This window comes from Hetaerina americana, unplaced genomic scaffold (assembly GCF_022747635.1).
Source record: "Hetaerina americana unplaced genomic scaffold, ioHetAmer1.1.p SCAF_22, whole genome shotgun sequence".
NCBI lineage: Eukaryota > Metazoa > Arthropoda > Insecta > Odonata > Calopterygidae > Hetaerina > Hetaerina americana.
The window spans coordinates 1,939,930-1,960,040 of record NW_027286786.1 but is presented as its reverse complement, the minus strand read 5'-3'; positions in this window follow the sequence as shown (position 1 = coordinate 1,960,040).

The window sequence follows — 20,111 nt, the reverse complement described above, 5'->3', positions numbered from 1 at the left end:
GTTGAAGCCAATTGCCTTCCTCTGGCCACAAAAATTTTCAACGTCCTGTTAGAAATTTGCTCATCCTTATAAAATGGGATCGTTATAAGATTCACAATGAAGTAGTGAGCAGTGCAATTTCACTATTATATGGGAGCCAGAAAAGATATGGTAAATTTTCTACTTTTTTAAAGTGCCATAATTAAATAAACAAGATGCACCCTTCGGGGACATATTCGTCTCAAAAGGCGACGAATGTACGTTCGGGGAAACCAGACGCTGATTGGGAAACGAATGAGGAGTGAAACGAAAATACATTCTTCGAACCGTGAAGATTTCCTCATCTCCTCGAGGATCTCGCATTTCCGTATAGCATTTCCCTCTTGCCAGTCGCGATGATCTTATGATTTTTCCGTTCGAATTCCCCGTGGGCGCTTTAGCGAACCTGAAAATGCCGGGGACCTACCTCGAGGCCTCTCTCGTGTTTATCCGCCCCAATTAACCCTTATAAATTCATTCAGAATTAAATAACCTTCAATTGTCTCTTCAAAAGGGAGCATCGAGAAACAGGAAACGCTTCATCGTCGCACGCGGCATCGTAAAACGTGTAATCTTGCTCCGCCCGTCCCCTCCGCGTCATCAGGGGGTCCAAAGGAGCGACCCCACACCCCCTTTGTCTTCTAATTAGTCCTTTCTTTAAGGGGGCGGAGGCCCACCCTCCCGACTACCGCTTCCTCCCCCCCCACCATCCCCTACATTAATCTCCCGTCCCTCCGCGTCGCCCGGCCCTCCCCATCCATCCCCGCAAGACGCGGCCCGCACATCCCGAGCCGTCGACGGCACACGCGCCATTTCCCAAAGTTAACATCTGCCCGCCCTCCCCCTCCCCCCAGCCAATCTCCCCGGGTGCCCCGAGGGCCCCTTTCTGCCCCTCTTCCTCCTTTGGGTAAACCTCGAGAAGTCGGTAATGAGTCGCCAATAGCTGTTCGGCATTCCGGAAACTGTGGCCCCATCCCCCACCCCGAGACCGCCTCCCACCCCCTCCCGCCTCTCTCTTAAAGACGGGCGACAACACTCTCCTCGACTTACGTAGCCCTTAGACTCTTCTCCCCGACCCCATCTCCCTCTCACGACTCCCTCTTCCTCCATTCTCGGAGGACACCCCGACTCCCCGGGATTCGCTCGCCCCACTTGCCTGGGCCCAGTTCGGGAGCTGTGTGATCCAACGGCGTGACAACAATTGACAACATTGGAGCAACAAAATGGATGGAAAGGACTACGCTGGCCCACCGAGGGAACGACCCACTGGCACACAGAAAGCTGATTTAAAGAATGAAAGTGGATCTTAATGTTCAGGAATCACACCTCCAAAATGCGTGAGTCAGTGAGGCTCTCGAAGAGCAAACAAATGACGACGGAAAACCGCGATCTGCGCTTGGATGATGGCGTTTGAGGTGCAATGCCATAGAGATGCAAGCCTTGTGCATTTGAAACCTGGCCATCTCACCAAGGAGGCGGTATTTGGAAGCAAGCTCATGTCTCGATGTTCACTGGTATTCAGTAGCTCTACAGTTTCTCAAATTAATTCAAACATTTATAATTTCCATCCAATTTTAGGAGTTTTAAGGATAAATGTAAAGCAGCCACTGGGCGATAAACTTCAATCATCAGTGATTACTATTCTTTTGTACTTATTAAAATATTGTTTGTATGTGATGTGGCTGGCGTGAGAAGTTGTATTGCAAAAGTGAATGATGTTTTAACAGTGCGTGATTTTGAACGGTATACAACGGTTCGTCCGGAAAATAAGTGTACTGAGCTCAGGAAAAAAAATTTATTACACTTTTACATATCTTAAGCTAATAATCCTCAAAATAGGACCCTTGTGAGTCGATACACTTGTTCCAGCGGCGTTCCCATTCCTGGAACGCTCCCGCGAAGGCATCATCGGGAACCTCTCGAAGACTCGTCGTCGACCTCTTCTCTGCCCTCCACGAACATCTTGTGCCACCGAAAGATCATGTTTCTGGACATGGCTGACTCCCCGTAAGCCTGATTAATCATACCGACAGTTTCGGTAGACGATTTCCCAAGCTTTAACGCAAATTTGATGGAATAACGCTGCTCCAAAAACTTCGGCATCGCGTTCCGTGACGTGGGTCGAGCGTGGAGGTTCGCGTTAACAGAGCTCCTCACTACACCACAGCTCAGAGCCGACTGCCTTTTTCAGCGTCGCTTGCCAACATACCCCCCTCCAATCGCAGCCCGTCAGAGCGGTGCTGGGCGCGCCTGGAGCGGCGGGAAAAAATCAGTACACTTATTTTCCGGACGAACCCTATAATTTAAACAACCTTAAAATAACGGGAATACCATACCGGGGCTGGAAAATGGTGACCTTTTATTTATTTCCGCTCATTCAAATATGCAAAATCTGCGATACAACTCATGATCTGTAACTCATACTTAAATTTGAGAGCCCTCCGCTAATATGATGATGTCTTCAATGCGCCTCTTTGGTTAACTCTCAATTAAGCATGGAGATTATCTCTTACGCCATTGATGCAGTGCGACATCATAACCAAATTAAGAGATTAATCAGGGCAATTGAAGATTTTCAGCGTAGTATGTGGTGTTCTACGGTACCATTTTATAATTATTTGCATTATTCTCCTGAAGGAAATAAGTATTGACACACTTCAAAGATTTCGCAGATGACTCTTGTTGATTCTTGGACGGCGAGCGGCGAAGATTCCATCCACTTGATATCCCCGTTTCCCCGTGAGCCTCCGCTCCCTTTCATCTCCCAACGAGCACCTTTGCCCTCTGTCGCCCCAGAGTCACCTTTTCTCTGACCTCTGCCGACCCCTCCGTCTTCCATAACCCGAATTTTGACTTCCATAAAATAATAACACTTCCCGAGAATGAAGAAAAACAAATCAAAATAGGGAAACTGAATATTGAATACTCTATAGGCTTTATCTTTTGGTGGATCATCCTCAAATATCCATCGTTTGTTAACTCTCGCTTGCATTTCTCTCTTTTAGTTTGAAATATTTCTCTCAATTTTTCGTGGACGCCTATTTAATGCCACTGAACGCCATCCACAGATCGAATTTAACCTAGATCCGGCTTCGCTACCAACCGAATTCCGTTTTTCGCGCTTGAACCGATGAAAGCGTGCCTGGGACGAAGCCACAGCAACGCTTCACGTGAAATTTCATTGCATTTGTGAAATTTGCGTTCAGTTTTATATTAGTAGGAAATCTACTCGTCTACATCATTGATTCCGACATTACCAAATACATATGCGTTGGACATAAAAGCATGACGCCGTACAATTGACGTATTATGTAATTAGCGTGGCCTCATGACAAGAGAATATGAATAAGCATTACAAATAATACAGCGAAAGAGCCTTGTTTTCTTGTGAAATGGCGAGACGAGCGCCTCCTCTGCCCTTCCGTCGGCACTTTTAATATTTTGTAAAGCTAGGTGACGGAAGACGCCATTACGACAACCCGGTTATAATTCTTAATTATCATGTACTGCTTTCGTTTCAATTCGAAAGTGTAAGATATCCCCACGCAGCGTTCCTAATTACGCCCACGTATTTGTTGATTTATATGCAAACAATTAATTAATTAGTCCTGGAATTCCAAAGGAAAAAATTATGACGTCCAGAAGTAAGCAGTCAGCAGCTGGAAGCATTAGGAAAATATCTCAGACATATGCGTACCTGCGTATAATTCATATCAATCAATCTTTAACGATGAATATTCAATCCTACCTACAAATATCGTTAGATTACAAAATATTCCAAGTCTGAATACCTTGAAATAATTTAATTATAAAATCTCATTGGTATATGGGATATCATTAAGCATTAGTCGACGGCCTTGGGGATTCAAAGCCCACGTATGCACAAGCCAGCGCCATTGTTCTGTAATAATTACTTTGTTAAAACACTTGCTCATTTCTAAACAATGCCTCGGCCACATTGTAACTACTGCAAAAATGAATGAATCAAAACATTGGAAAAATTCCTCCACCGTAATAATTAAGTGTATAAAAGTCCCCGAGAGGAGAATAAATGATAAAAAAAGTTATTTTTATTCTACCTCATTCCTTATCTTCCTCTAGAGCTCTAAATGTCTTTTGATCGCAAGGTGTGTGTGTGTGTCGTCGAATTCAGCGGGATTCCATTGCTCGGGGGGTTGGGGGGGGGGGGGGGTGGGGAGCATTAGAAGACAAGGAAGGAGAAAGTGATGATGTGGTGGGGGGAGGAAGGGAGGAACGGCGTTCGTGGCAAATGCTCATTTCCCCAATCAGACCTTTGCGCTGGCGCCGGTCAATTGGGAATTTTTGTGCGGGTGGGAGGAGGAGGAATGAAGAACTTGAGACAGAGCATCCACGTGAAAGATTAAATTGAACCAGGAGAAAAATTCACACGCACAGATGTTCTGCCACGGTTATGGAGCAGACAAAGTAGGCAAGAGGGGAAGTTTAACATGGGAAACACACGTCATGACCTGAGCGCATTCACCATCACTGCTGGAAAAACATCATCGTATGTTCATTTCTCTCATTTCATTGCTAATAAAATAAATCACCTCTCTTTCTATCTCTATTTACGGTAAATGAAGAATTAAATACAATACACAATTACGCTATTTCGAGATTTGCGGAGAAGATTTCTTCATTAATTAAGGAAGATGAAATAAGTACCTAGGTGTAAGTGTGGTCAAGTTGAATGATTACTTGTTTGAAAATTATCACTTTTCCGTACCCCCTAATTGTTTTGGACTCCTTTCTTGGGAGAGTGAGAGAAGCCCATCCTCCTAGCCCTCGGTGCATTCTCTTGCTGCCCCGAAGCCAATGATAGCAGGCACAGTGAGGCTCAAGTGTCGCGGTAAAAGAGATGATACTTATTTACCCTGTTTTATGCGTGCGTTATTTCCTTCTCCTTTCGATGCCCTCCATTTTATACCGTGTCTTTCGATTTTATTCTCAATCTTAAACCTAATACAGCTTTTTGGTTAAAATAGGCGGTCGCTCTAAGCGTAAATTAGTAAGTTTACATGCTTGTATTATTTGGAGGTCACCATTTACATGTGTGATTTATGGAAGTTGCCGTTTTCGTATGCGAATGCCATATTTATTGCCAGCGAATTGCCACGAATGAATGTATGAGGCGCAAACTTCTTCATAAACTAAATAAACATTCAGGCACGGGCATGAAGAATAATAGTTAATTTCCACTCCACTCATTTTTAAAATGAAAGAAAAGGCATTGGGAATTTTTTTTGATTGGAGGCCCCGATACAAAATACAATCTCGTCTGCATTGCGCACTCGCCCGGCGGTCGCGACTCCGGGACACCTCTCCCAGCAATCATGAGTCATTAAAATTGACTGCTTGTTATGCAACGGGGTCAGCCGGGGGGCGAAGGATGCTGGGGGCACGGGGCGGGGAAGGACGTCCCGCTCGCCTGCAGTCCCTCCCTCAGCGCCGCGGGGAGGGCGACAAAGGCGAGGGCGAAATAAGCAGGGGAAGGGGGAGTGGGGAAAGGGGCTTCCGCTGCTCTTATTATTTTTTGGCGCGAATTTATGCGGGCGTTGGAGGGCTTTCGAGTCGGAGAAGTCGCGCGCGCACTTCTGGGGGCGATTCGCGCCCTCGAGTCTCGGCCTCGTTTGAAGTATGGGTGCCGTGGGCGGGTGCGGGGGGGGGGGGTGGCAATCCATTCGACTCTCACCCCACCCCCACTCCCAACGCCCCCCTCTTCCCGGCCTTTCAATTCAACTCGACTTTTACCGTTATGCAGGACGGAAGGGCGCTCCAAAATTTACGATTTCGCTCCCAGAAGGGAAACTACGAAGCATCGGGATGCCTTGTTTCGACATTTTAAATGATCTCTGACCATTGGCGCAAGGAGATTAATCAGAAGGGGGGGGGGCGCCGTCAATTGGACGCTCTCGCTTCAAATATTCAGGCCACCGGTCTGTTTCACGCGGGCACTCGATCATTTTGCCATCAATATACCAATGCGTACATTATTTAATCAACGTGATTATTATGGTATTTCGAAAAAATACGCTAAAACAGAATTTTTTTCTCTGACATATTACTAAAATATGTGGTTCATATTTACTATAAAAATGAATCAGATTTTTAAATGAAGATATAAAATTTACATTTTAGTGGTGGTTGGTCATACTTACTGGTAACTTTGTTTTATTCCCCCACCCCCTTTACAACCTAGTGCCAATTAAGTTTACGGTCTCGGATATCCCGTTTTCATTGCTTCACGGCCGTAGGTACGTTCAATTTATGTCTACATAGCCACATATGTGCATGGCATGCGTAACATACTCGCACGTGATTTTAAGCGTCCAATAAAAACGAGAGTCGTACCACGACTACTCTTACTACTCTATGCAACTATATTAATCGAACGGTGCTCTTACCAAAATTAATTACACACTAGTTATGAGCGCTTGTACTCACTAATTCACTCACAAACGATTTAAACACAAGGTAAAGGACTCACTTTCGCATTCCAATACGTTCAATATGAACTGCGCCCATTACAAGAGATTGGAAGATGTAACGTGCTTCTCAGACTGCTTCAATAGGCATTTTTCTTCTTTCCAATGAGAGTTTACCAGTTCATTGCATGCCAGTTTATTTTTGTAGTCGTGTCCCATGAAGGCACGTATGATAAATGAGCTCTGCATGAGAGGTGTAAATACACCCCATGCCACACACCTTCCCGATGACTTGCAGGGTGTTGTGTAGATTCAGTCAGTCGAAATAGCACGGAGGACAGGGGCCGAATAGGAAGCAGCGTGCGCACAATACCTCAAGGTCTAGGGGACTCGAACCCATGCCAGGGGTGCCGCTTCACCCTCCTGCCTGAATCGCTTCCCCTACGCCGCTTTCTCCCCCTACTCCTCGCCCGCCCCTTGATCGCAACCAACGGTCCACTCGCGGTTATACCTTAGCGAGTGCTATACATAGATAGCTCCCCTATCTCCCCTCGATCTATCATACCAAGCCGTTCTCTTTATTTGATCCACCAAATGATGGTATATAAAGGTCTTCAGAGTAATTCCTCAGTATAAACGTATCACCCAAAGTCTTCTGCATTTACAAGGAAAGAAAGAAATGTGCGTCAAGAGAATTCGACAGTGACGACACGTAAAACTTGCCCTGGAGACCCGGAATGAGTTTCTCCGATTTAACCCCAACAGAACGAAGCAACGGAATTAAATGGAATACACGTCGTAATACATTTTAGCCGACCGATTTCAACGTTTAACTGCCATTAATCAAGCACATTTACAAATTCTTTACATCAACAAGAAATTGTTGTAATTGCTTGAAGAAAAGGTGATGGGCAAAACAGTTATGATTGTGGTAACCTTGAGGTACATGCATAATGCACAATAGCCCTGTACAATGAGGTAACCTTGCTTGCAGCCTCCATCAATGAAGATGCATCTCCTCACAAATTCACCCCGAAATTACTGCGTCCTGGTAAGTGCATTTGCCGCAACGGGGAAAATATTTTTCCTGCTATCTGCTACCAATCATTTATACCAAAATATCACAATAAAACTACTGAAAACATAAGCAAAAAGTATAATGTTTAAATAAATTAATATTGAAATTTTTCTTCCGCTGGATGCCTGGTCATCTGCTATGGCGGATGTCCGTTGCATTTGGCTTTCGCAGGAGTTGATTGTTTTTCCGTTGCCATTACGAAGACTAGTGATACAAATTATGACGACACTGAAAGTTCACAATTATTTTAATCTTGAATTTCTGGAATCCTTGTACCACTAAAACCTATTTTTCGAGGCAATACGTGAAATCGTGAAATGCCGATGAGTTGTATGGATTGGTATAAACAAAATGGCCAACGGACGACCATCTCTCTCAAGTCACGTCAACCATCTTTCCAATTCGATACGACCATTTTGGATGCTTTCTCGTCTGACATCATGAATCCCTAATAAAATACTCTTATCGCCCTCTGGATTCATGGACGTCAATCTTGGCCCCAGAGCTCTTTTCGGCCAATTGTTTTGGACTATGGGTGAATTAGACGCGACCTAATAAAAGCGGATCTTATTGCAGGTTCAACTACCTTCGATGGGAGACTCGGGAAAGTTGGTGTGCCTGGTATAAGGGGGAAAACAAGTGATACACGGAGTAGGATTGACGCGGTGACGGATATTATTTAGAATCTCAAACCAGAAAAAATATAGTTTTCTGTCTAATAATGGAGCAAAAATAAATTGGAGTCGGTGAATATCGGTTACGTGATTACGGCATATTATCGACGTTCTGTCTGCAAATACGTCAAAAATTGATAACATGCATGAAATCAGATATACATCGTTCTTTAAGCATAATTATTACAACCCAGTCCGGTCACAGTTTCTCAAATAACGGTACCGGCGTCAAAAATACGTCCTCGTGTGATGTGCGGCTCTCATAAACGTGCATCACCAAATATGTCTAAAATATATGTGCGGTCGAAGTTTGAAGTTGGGATAAACTCACAATAACAAGCAAGGCGAGCAGACAGGGGGGAGACATGATGAAAATTCTCATTTCTTCAATAAATATCAACCCTCCCACCCTCTATCCACTTTCCAGGTCTTCATGGAGTACATTGACATTGTTGGTATATCGATTGCGCTGTCGTTCAACCAGCCAGCGTCTTTCGGTCGAGAGTTTGTCGAGTTGATATTTTGGAATTGGAGGGATTTGCAGAGCTCAAGTCCGATTAAAGAAACACCCGAGGGCCACGGATAAAAACAGTTTCAACAGAACAAGCGGGATGTGCCCGTAGATGTGAGACGAAAGAAACCGTATTGTGGCGAAATGAAGTTCAACAGACACGTTCTTAAACTCCTGCCTTCTTTCGAGGCTTGCCCACGGAGATGTTCGACAAAATCCTTTCGCCCTATATGCTTTTCTGAACAAATTAGCGGGAGTCTTAGCAGAAATAACTTTCAGCGCTCCCACCAAATGCTAATTTGGTGGAGTTTCTGCGCAGCAGCCAATGAACGCTCGACCTAGTTCCGTCAACAGGAAATGACGACAAAGAAGACGATGAAGGAGTGGTGGATGCTGTAAATGTATATAAGTGAGGGAGACGAGACACCTCCGGCCGTCCCATGATGCTCCATTCCTTTGACGAGGCTCGCATCATTAAGGCAACGAAAACAACACGCCCCCTGCAATCCGACCGAGATCGTACTCGGGAGTTAGCTGTCGATTGGTATGAAAAAACAAATACAGGGTTCGTCCGGAAAATAAGTGTACTGACTCCTGGGCTGGGCGCGCCGCTCCAGGCGCGCCCAGCACCGCTCTGACGGGCTGCCGCTCTGACGCCGCTGGAACAATTGTATCGACTCACAAGGGTCCTATTTTGAGGAATATTAACTTAAGATATGTAAAAGTGCAATAAATTTTTTTTCCTGAGCTCAGTACACTTATTTTCCGGACGAACCCTGTACGCTTCGATGCGTTTGAGACACATAGAAAAATATCGGATTGAGTGGTGTAACCGTCGGTTTTTAAGAATGGGCCATATGAAAACTTACGAAACGCAATTTTGGGTCCTAAAAAGGAAATACTCGTCGGGATATCGTTTTTAAGTATTTATTACTAAGAAAAAGCCGAGATATCTAGATAAAATTAAATCTGTGCTTATAACGACTCTAGGCATATTTGGTAAATTACAGCTATTAATGTCGACTTGTTCTGTTTCAGCAAACCGTAGATTGAAGTTACTCTAAGTATAGATGAGATACCGGTTCGCAATGAGTATAAAGGTCCATAATTTGAAAGGCTAAAGTGCCCGGCACATACACGATGGATTAATGGCTGTTTATAGAAATGATAGCCCGTCATATGATACACTTTTGTGGTGAATTATGAATTTTCAAACTAGCCGGAAGCCCATCAAAGACAATCCAAGAAGTGGAAGATCATCCATCACTCACGGACGATGCCGCTGCCACAGCGAAGAAAGTGAAGAGGACAAAATCCTTATATCAGCCCGAAGAGCAACCATCCAAATGATCATGAATGAGACTGATCTCATTTAAGATGGCGTGTGGAAAATTATTAACGAAAAACTGCACATCTCAAAGGTTTCAACACGATAGGTTCCACGACTACTGAATCCTTTTCAGAAGCAACCACCAACTGATCGGCAATCAGAGCGATGTGGCTTTGAAATGTTGCCACATATTCTTCCGGTCTCGCCCCGAGCGACCTTTTCTTATTCCAAGAATTCAATAAACCTTAACGGGGGTAGGTAATTGGAAAACACAAACGACGACATTCAAGAGGTGGAACAATAGTTTTCGACGCAATCTGCTAGAGTTCTGCGATGACGGCCGTCGGAAGGTCAAGAAACGCCGGGAGTAATATATAACTCCGGATGGCGACTACGTGCAAAAGTCTTAATAGCAACAAATCAAAATTAATATTCTGTCTCAATTATTTTTTAGCAATAATTAAACGTTCGCCATGCCCCCTAGCGTGGGTAAATGTGAAATAATCAATAAATATGTATATTTGCTTTGACGCAATTTATTTTTAATTGACAGGCCTCCCGGAGAGAGAGACAATGCTTGGCAGGTTTGGTATTCATCTCATTTTATATTTATAAATTACGAACTGTGCTGAAAATGCCATGAATACTAGACGTATGGTTTCAGTTCTGAAGTGAACTTCACGGATTGCAAAAAGGGCCCGTAATAGCATCCCGTCAAAGGCGATTCATTTGTTGATCAAACGGGTACTGTCTGCGCGACATAAATGTGCATTTCGATAAATATTCAGAGCCAATACACACAAATATAACGACGAATGATTATCGATGCGCTTCGTAAATATATCGACGTGCCAAATATATCGATCCACCGTTGGAGTCCTCGAGTGGCGGAGTGATGCGCCAAATTTTGAAGACCCGTCGTCTCACTCATCCCACAAGCCTCTCCAGTGCAAGCCCCTCCGCCCAGGGGGTGGCCCTCGCCTCCCGTTCAGAGGAGGAAGGGGGTGGGCCCTTTCGTCTCGCCTCTAAAGCGGCGCCCATTAAAACTGCACGCCTCCTTCGCCCCCGCCCGGTTGCCACTGCACTCACTCTCTCACGAGACGAGCGTTTCGAAAGGCACTCTCGTCTCTCATCCGGCCTTTGCCCCCTCCCCCACCCCCTAGCCTCCCCCGGGAGGAGCCGGATCACTTCAAAGAGGGGATGGACGCAGAGCGCCCCTCGAACTCACCCTCAAACGCACCACACGCGCCCCCACCCCATCCCCCCTCCTTATCCAGCCACCGGATCTCCTCCCGACGACTTTCTCCCGAAAGAAGGTTTCCTTAAATAGTTGGTACCCTTTTTAACTTTCATTCCACCAGGAACTAAATCTGTCCCCACTTCATTAGCTCCCTAAGTGCCTCAGCGATTCGACCCCTCCCCGCATTACAACACAACACTTCTCCAATTATTTATCCTTCCCGCGGCGGCCGAGAGGGGGGGGGGTGTGAGGCGTGGGGGGGAGGGGGGTTGGAGGTATTCCGGGGAGCGGGACTCGCGGGTGCGTGGAGCTTCGTTAATCGCGCTCGATTCCGTCTCCCTCGCGGTGGGATGGCTCTCGTCCACTGGAGGGGGAGGGGCTTTGGCAGACGCCAGACGGACGCCGCTAATCGCATTCCCTGAAGATTTTTAGGAATTCTTGAAGACGCTTCCTGCCAGTGAAAATTTGTGCGTAAATAAATACAAGAGTCACTAATGCGCAATATCTTAGTAGTTCACCGTGCATGCGCCTGTCACCGTTTCGTTTCAGATCAAATTTATTTTGTTTGTTCATTTAATTAATTACTTCATTGAATCGAGATTGGGACTTTATAGTCCCTTCTTCCACCTAACTCCTACATATTACATTAAAGACAATGACAAACAGCCAAAACCCATGGTGAAGGAAAACCAAGCGAGGCAGGAATTGAAGCCTCGACCTCTTGAGTGGGCAGGCGAAGACGTAACCCTGTCGCCCCCACAATTTACAGCACTCCAGTCTTAAACTTCAGTCATCCCGATTGGTCAGTAAACTGCGTAAACCCCCTCGTAGTGGGCACGGACAAAAATACTGACATATGGCGATCAATGCAGCCTATCGAGGCTACTTCCATAGCCGAATATCACGATATCTATTTCAGAAGGGACAATATTTTTTTAAGAAGAGTCATCGGAGGCCTATGCCATTTAGATATTTCAGTTTAACTAGTGAGATACTTGGTAAAATATGCAAACATTTAACGGTAGAGAGCTTTGATCGTTAGGAAGGATTGTTACAAGAAGCATAGGCACTACAAATTGCTGGGGGCATTACCCGAACCCAACTTTCGGACAGCAGTCGAAATAATGGCTAGGAAGGTCGCAGTCATGAAGTTCGGCGTAGGTATTTCGAGATTGCCTCAACAAGAAACGGACTTAACGACACCTGGGCAAATGGAAAATGACAGGTAAGAGTTGTGCGTGGAAAGGAATATGAAAGGAGAGGAGAAGAGAATAAGGAAGGGATAAGGAAAGGTTGATCCGTGAAATTATTTACGAAACGAATAGATTGCCCATTATTGAAATTAGCAAAGCATAAGAGGTGTTGTGTAATTGAATTCGGTGAAAATAATCAGGAATAGAGGCCAGGATTTGATAATAGTGGAGGTACGCTGACTACAGACTTTATAATTAATTCGGAATCAAAGGATAGGATTCGCGTAAAGAAAAAGTAGATAGTGTCTCCTAAACTACTCTGAGTTTGAATGAAATGTAGTGTTTTGACATAATTTGGGTCTCGTCATGTACCTAGAGTTTGCGAGGTCGAATTATCCAAATTAGGTATTGTGTTAGGAGACATTAAATATAAAATACACATGCTGGTGTTGGGAAAATGGCAATTGAGAAGAATTCAGGGTTCTTGGTGACCTCTGGGTGAATGATAACCGTTTTTGTATGCATATATATATATATATATATATATATATATATATACACATACATAATATATATATATATACACATATAACCATAAACACAGTAATCAACCCGAAGGTCGGTTTAGTAGGTGATGGTAGAGATCACCCAGTACTAAGCCCTGTACGGCGTGTGAAAATTCACACATCAGGGTAGGGGGGCCAGTTCCTTTCCCTGTGCCGGTTATGGTTTCCCAGGAAGACCTGGTACCCGAAAAACCACTTTAGCTTGGATACACACATATATATATATAATATATACATATATATATATATATATATATATATATATATATATATATATATATGATGAAAAAGTAAACACTTAGCTGAAATTTTTGTCATATTTCTATTGTCATGCAAGGGTAGTTAACACGTAACTAGTGACAAAATCGTAGTCTGGGGAGCCCCGGGAACATTTCTTTCCAATCTCCTGCGGTGTCGAAATATTTTCAACCGACTGCATATATTTAGGAGAGTGCTACACATTTTTATTTATTGAGGAAACTTAAAAGAAATATTTGTGTCGGTAAACTCTAATTCCACTCCGCCTTCGTTTGACGACTAAAATAAAAAGAGGGACCTGCTCGAGGCTTCTTCGGAGGAGACGTCGGGGGGAATTTGTTCGAACGGGTCGCGAGCGTGTGGTATGGGGAATGGGTGATGGAGGGCATTGGCTAATTCAGAGCGGAGAGGAGTTAAACAAATTTAGAACACCGCGCTGTCACATGAATCACGATTCGCGCCGCCCCTGATCTCCCTCATCCGAAGACGTCTCTGAGTGAGGTCTCCCTCAGGGCCGACCCCGCCACGCTTACGCCCATCCTACAAAAACCATGGAAAGACTCAAAGTTCCTCCCTTAGCCGCGTCTGCCTGCCCTGCTGTGCCCTCACTCCCGGTGTACGCCCGTCACCCCTGAAAGGGTGGGGTGCTTCGAGAGAGCAGCCGGTCAGGGCAAAGGGTCGGGGAGGTTCAGGGTGAGCACGGATGTGATCTGGTACGACCTCCCCGCGAGCCCCACTCTTCATAAGTCAATGGCAAAGGGCCTTTTTACCCGCTCTGCAATTACAGATATCTCCAATGTATAATCAACAACTGTTCTTGATAAAAGGGCCCCCTTTTTAATAAATAAACCCTCACCGGAAGAAACTTTGTTCCTCTTTATGAGTCCCTCTTACCTCTCCATCCGCAACATTATTTGAATGTTGGTTTCATTTTGTTGATTTTTTGGCACCTGAATTAAGTGTTAGAATTTGATTTTCGTTTAATTCATGTGAGGCTGATATTTTTTTACAATTTTGACTGATGAAAAAATACAGATTTAACTACCGGCGCCACAATATCTCTATAAGATTCAGTACTGTGTCACAATTATCGAAACTATGAAAAACATTGTAAAAATAAACTTTATTTATATAAATATATATATGCTGTCTTGCTGTTACAATTCGTTGTAAAAAGACGGTAAAGTGAAAGGAAACAGAATAGCGAGCAAGCATTATGAATCACAATCGAAAAGTATCAGCCGATGACTGCACTGACTTGATTTTTGCATGAGTGTGTGCGCTGCTGTGGGTGTAATTTTCCGTGTTGTTTTTTTGCATGTGGTATTTTTCCTTTTTACGGTTGGTGACCTAACACCCCCCGCCACACGCCCTTGCGGCGGCTTGCGGGGTATTATGTAGATGTAGATGTAGATGACTGATTAATGGATGAAAGTAGAGTAGCGTTGGAGGGAAATAGGGCGAGTAGTGTGAAAGAGGAGGCAAGGCAATTGTCCAAAGGAACGGATACATGACATTGAGTGCAGTTTGATGCTGCCTGTCTCGTGGTGCTGTCGACAACGAAGAAGATTCGGCCATCGGTCGGTAACACATCATTTAGTTGCTGTACGCATGCGTTGGGTATGATGACGTGGATTTTTTGCTGGCAAAATGAGAAAATGAATCTCATTACTGTCAATATTAGATATTTAAGCCTTTGCATGGTTTGTCTTACAGGGTTTCGTGTTGTTGTAGTTTCGTCACAGGTTACAAGCAGTATTCTATGGAAATATGTGTGCATCTGCATCTTACCCAGCAAGCTAGCGCCACTGAGTGTAGCAGGGAGATGTTGACATGTGTATTCCTTGTTGTCGTTTTCCAATATAAGATTTTCATTGGACATTAACCAGAGTGTCTTTTTATAATCTATTTTTAAGAGAGAATGACAGATAAAGGAGAGTAGGCGAAGAAGCTCATAAGCATTGTATTAAACTCTTGGCATTAAATAGTAAATTTTTATTAATAGAAATAAGTATTAACCTTTTCACCCTATAAATTTAAAGCTAGCTTTCGAATCTTAGTAATCTCGCTAAATAAGACATATTTCACTTTCCTCTTTCCAATACTCACTCTTTTACATGAAGAATTAGTCACCGTCCACACTTATTATGGAACATAGCATTTCCAGTAATGCTTAAACGGCACTTTATGCCATCTGGACCACTACTCTCCTAAATCGCATCAATGAATTCAATAACAAAAAGGACATGGTTTTCTTAATCCTTCGCCGTAGTTCGTCGTGCCATTTACATTGTTTCTAATTACATCTTTCATAAACAATTAATATTACGTTTGCTTTAGGAACAATAAAAGTTCCAGTACCAGAATTATTTAGTTTAGTTCAATCAAATTGAAATTTCTGTGCATCACACAATAACTTCTGTGGAAGTACTTATCGTTAGTGAACACAATCATTAGTCGCGTTTAGAAAATGTGCCATTAAATTATAATAAGTTCGAAAGGATGAATATTTTTACACGAAAGAATCCCCGTGGTTGAGTTTATAATTAGATTGAGTTGTACTAATTAGATGTAACTTGCATTCGAAGGAATAGTTAATGCATTACAATGTGATGTTCCTTCACAAGTAAAATTTTTATCAAGCTAAAAATGAATCGGTTTTTAGGTGGACATTTGGCATGAGTGATTGAAAATGGCCACTCATTCTGTGATTACCGCAATATTTACGTATTATTATTGCTGTCATGTCCATTCAGGGCAAGCGTCAGTATAGAGGGTCCATACCCGAGATATTCCCATTTCTTGACACCAATTAGTTTCAAAGATAGGTCTGTAAACTTCGTTAAACACTATAGTTTTCAGAAATGCGATGATTTCACGGGGGGGAAAAATAATTTCTTCTAGACCGGGGTACACAGTTAATTTGAATTTGTCATTTTCATACGAATCATATCATTAACGAAAACACTTCCAGCCTTTTGTTTCATTAAAATGAGATGAGGAATATAGGATTTAATGCAAGAATGCTGAATGAACGGAGCGGGATGCTTGACTCTTGGATTCCCGTAAATTATTCATGGATCAACGCCATAATCGCACTCCCGAGGACGAATATAAACACGTAGCAAGAGATACCGGCCATAATGGATTTACGGACTCCAATTTTCCAGTAACAATATGCGATAGTAGCAGCAGCATGATCATCAACCCAAAACCGAGCTACTTAATCCAATCCCTTAAACTCCGTTCCCCGTATCACCACTCGCCGTGGATGCCCGTCGCACACCGCCGTGCGGCTTTCGGGGCATTCACGGAGATGTTGAGTTAAGCGGACGCCCGGAGGGTAAAGTTTCGCCGTGAACCGTGAGGGGGGGAAACCGAGCGACAAAGTGGTCCACGCTCTTGTTTACCCGTTTAAAAACTCCAGAGGTACGGTTTCAACCGACGAAGGCGGTACGAAGCAGGAAGGGGAGGGGAGGGGGGCGTGTCGGAAATTCGCCAGGGGGCCCAAAGGGAGGAGGGGAAGAGAGAAAGAGGGAGGGGGTTGGACAGGGGAATGCATGTGGAGGGGAGGGAATTAAATGCGAGGGAGAAGTGGCGGAGAGCGTGATGGATGGGCGGGCGGGCGGGCAAAGGGAGTGGGGGTCGTTCGGGGATGAATGGCGAGCGGAAGCAAGGGGAGACGCCGGAGGCCCGTCACCAGAGTTCCCGGAGGCACGCATGGCGGACAAGACGCTTTCTGCAGTGGGCACCACAAAATCGTCTCCTCCAATGGGATCCCCGAATCCATTCACCCGTTGCTTGCCTGGTGAAGAGAATCATCCCAAAAAAACCCCGTACATTATATATAAGGTAAACATTTCACAATCCGACCGTATCATCAACCCTAGCCCTCAACTTCGTGGATCCTTAGTGCCCTTTTTCGCTTGACTTCCCCATCGGCTTAATTCCCTTGAGCATATTTCGGCGATTCATAGATGGACGCCTGGAGAGTGAAAATTCAATCGTTTAAATATAAAAGATCTCATATCTTTATGCGTCCCTTTAAATAAATATTCTCATTTGGTATCATATTTTCTTGCGACAATTTTTTTCCCATTGTGCAAAGACTACTTGTAGACAAAAATAATGCACTAAAAAGGCGTGTCTGTGAAAAACGTTTTCTTGCACAAAAGAGAGTAAAACTACCTGAAAAAAAGAAACGGATTAATCAAAGACGATTGGATATTTCTTGTGCCATGGCGCTTACATTAAAAATAAATGAATTGAAATTAAATGGATAAAAATACGAGTATAATCACTGAAGTGAAAATTAATCTTTAAATGGGTTGATACAATATCGCGATATTTTTCAATATCATTACGGATTTTACAATTTAGGTCTCAAGGGAGATGCGTTTTGCCAGCATGTGTTATGTTTATTCGCGAAATATTCATTAAATAAAAAATGAGAAAATTTCAAGTAAAAATATCACAAAAGCCATTGAATTTTGCATACATATATATTTGCGGCTTTACTATATACATATGTATATAAATATAAATAAATATATATATATATATATATACATATATTAAAATATGATATATGTATTTATATTTATTAATTCATATATTTATATAAATAACGTTCCTAGGAGTCAGCTGAAAAAAGCAGAAAAAATGAGTACAGGTAATATTGAATGGTTGTGGTATGTTGGAGAAGGAGGGCTGTTGGGTAAGAGGTGTGGAGGAAGGAAGAGAATAAATAGACAGTGTCATAGGTTATTATGGACAGTATGAAGACAATGGAGGTACAAATGGAGGTAATGGTGGACTGAGAAGGAAATAAAGTCGAATACCAGAGGAATTACTCGAGATACGTAGATGAAGCAGTCGTTGGAGACCGTCCAATGCCTTAATCGTTAATTGGTAGAATACATTGAATAACTGAGATAACTAATTTGCAATGTATGATCAACTGCATATGAGCCTCACTTGGCGTCAACGACAGCAACTACCCAACTACGCTTGATTTACCAAGAATTCAATGCATTTGAAAATATTTAGCTTCATTCAATTTTCCGTTTTCATGCCACTTTCGCTCTCCTGAATGATGGCCTAAAACAGCAGTTTTTTTCTCAAAATACATCCACACTTACGCCATGCTCTGCAAGCCAAAAGGGAGTCACATGGCAGGGGTGAGTAATACAACACTGTAGTTAAACACGTAGAAAGACGCTTGTGCGTCAGATATATCCCAAACCAATCCCTCCGGATTCCAGTTGCTGCAAGAAACCCTAAAACTACCCCATCCCTTGGCCTGTTTTTCATTTTCATTCCAGCTACAGACGCAAGGGGGAAGTAAACTTGCTAGACTTCGCAAAAGGGGGAAAGAAATGGTGAAACTGGGAGAGACGCACCCTGGGTGGGGAGGGGGGGGGCAGGAGGTGGTGGTATGGGAGAGAGGGGATTGACGGGACTGAAAGGCGGGTAAGCGAGGGAACGGACCAAGGGGTGGCCCAGGAAGACGCTCCCCTACATCTCCTCAGCACACATGTGGCCCGCAGACGTCCCCCACTATTCGTATTTCCTTGTCTTCCTGCCCACCCCTGTGGTGCGCGGTACCTCAGAGTCTTCTCCTGGGATCCCACAACTTTTCCTTCTCGTTTCTCAACGAAACTTTTTAAGTTCTCCGATTACTTGCTTTTCTTCTCGAACTAAAAATCATCGTTTGGGTTTTTGTCCTTCAGGAAAGGAGAGGGGAGGGGGGAAATCTGGACTCTCCCCATCTCATCCCCTTGTCTCCCACCTCCGCACCCCCCTGCACCGAAGCGCCAACTTCCCGACTCTTCCTCGCCAGTTTCCGAGGAGTGGGGAAGTGAAGTTCACTTTCGGTTTAGGGTGTCGCGGCTGAAAAAAGGAATTACCCTGCCTGGGGGGTGGAAAAAGAAAGGAGATATTTTGTCCTTTTTTTATGTAGTTTTTGTCTTTGAAAAATGGATTTTGACAGATGGGTTGAGTTATTGTTGCGGCGGTAGGAAAAAAATCGAGTTTTTCTCCGCGTCGGCCGCCGTGACGGCAGACTCTGTCGCTGAGACAAGTGGCGCGGCTTGTGCTTAATTGAAAACGCATTTTCCGCTCTGGAGTCGGATCTCCATATATCTTAGCGAGACATCGTAAGATAACTGAGTGGGAAGCCTAGAAAAACTGCTAGTCACGGAGGTTCCTATCGCCAAACGGAGACGCAGTTAGCGCCTTTCTCACTCCCTCTCCCGACATCCTTCTCACACGTTATCTCCCTCCATATAGTATGTATCTCCATATTCACGCCTGCTTCTATCCTCAGGATTCGGCGTTCCAGTCTTTAGAAACCTTGATCTAGAAACTAAATTTTGCCATTAAATAAGTTTTGGTGTGATATTCAACAACAGCCTCTCACTCTTTTGATTTTTATTCATATATATTGAGAGCGTATTAAAATATTTCATTGTATGCCGACCGATGCCCAAATTCTTTGATAAAATCAATATTCACGCTCAGTAGATACTATCAAAATAATATGATAGGAACCTTACCCTGGTTCACATCAGAAGTATATGAAAAGTCATGAACTATTCTTATGACAATCATGCAACTCTAAAGGTAAAAGAGCCAGGAAGTCGGGAAATGACTCAAATAAGGAATGAATACAATGGAGAATACGGTGTCAACTAATTTGTCCATTTCTGTGTTGTTAACAGAACAGAGAAGACTTTTTATTTGCCTAGAATTCTCTCAAATCCATTGGCGAAGGTTACATGCAGAAACAGAACTCA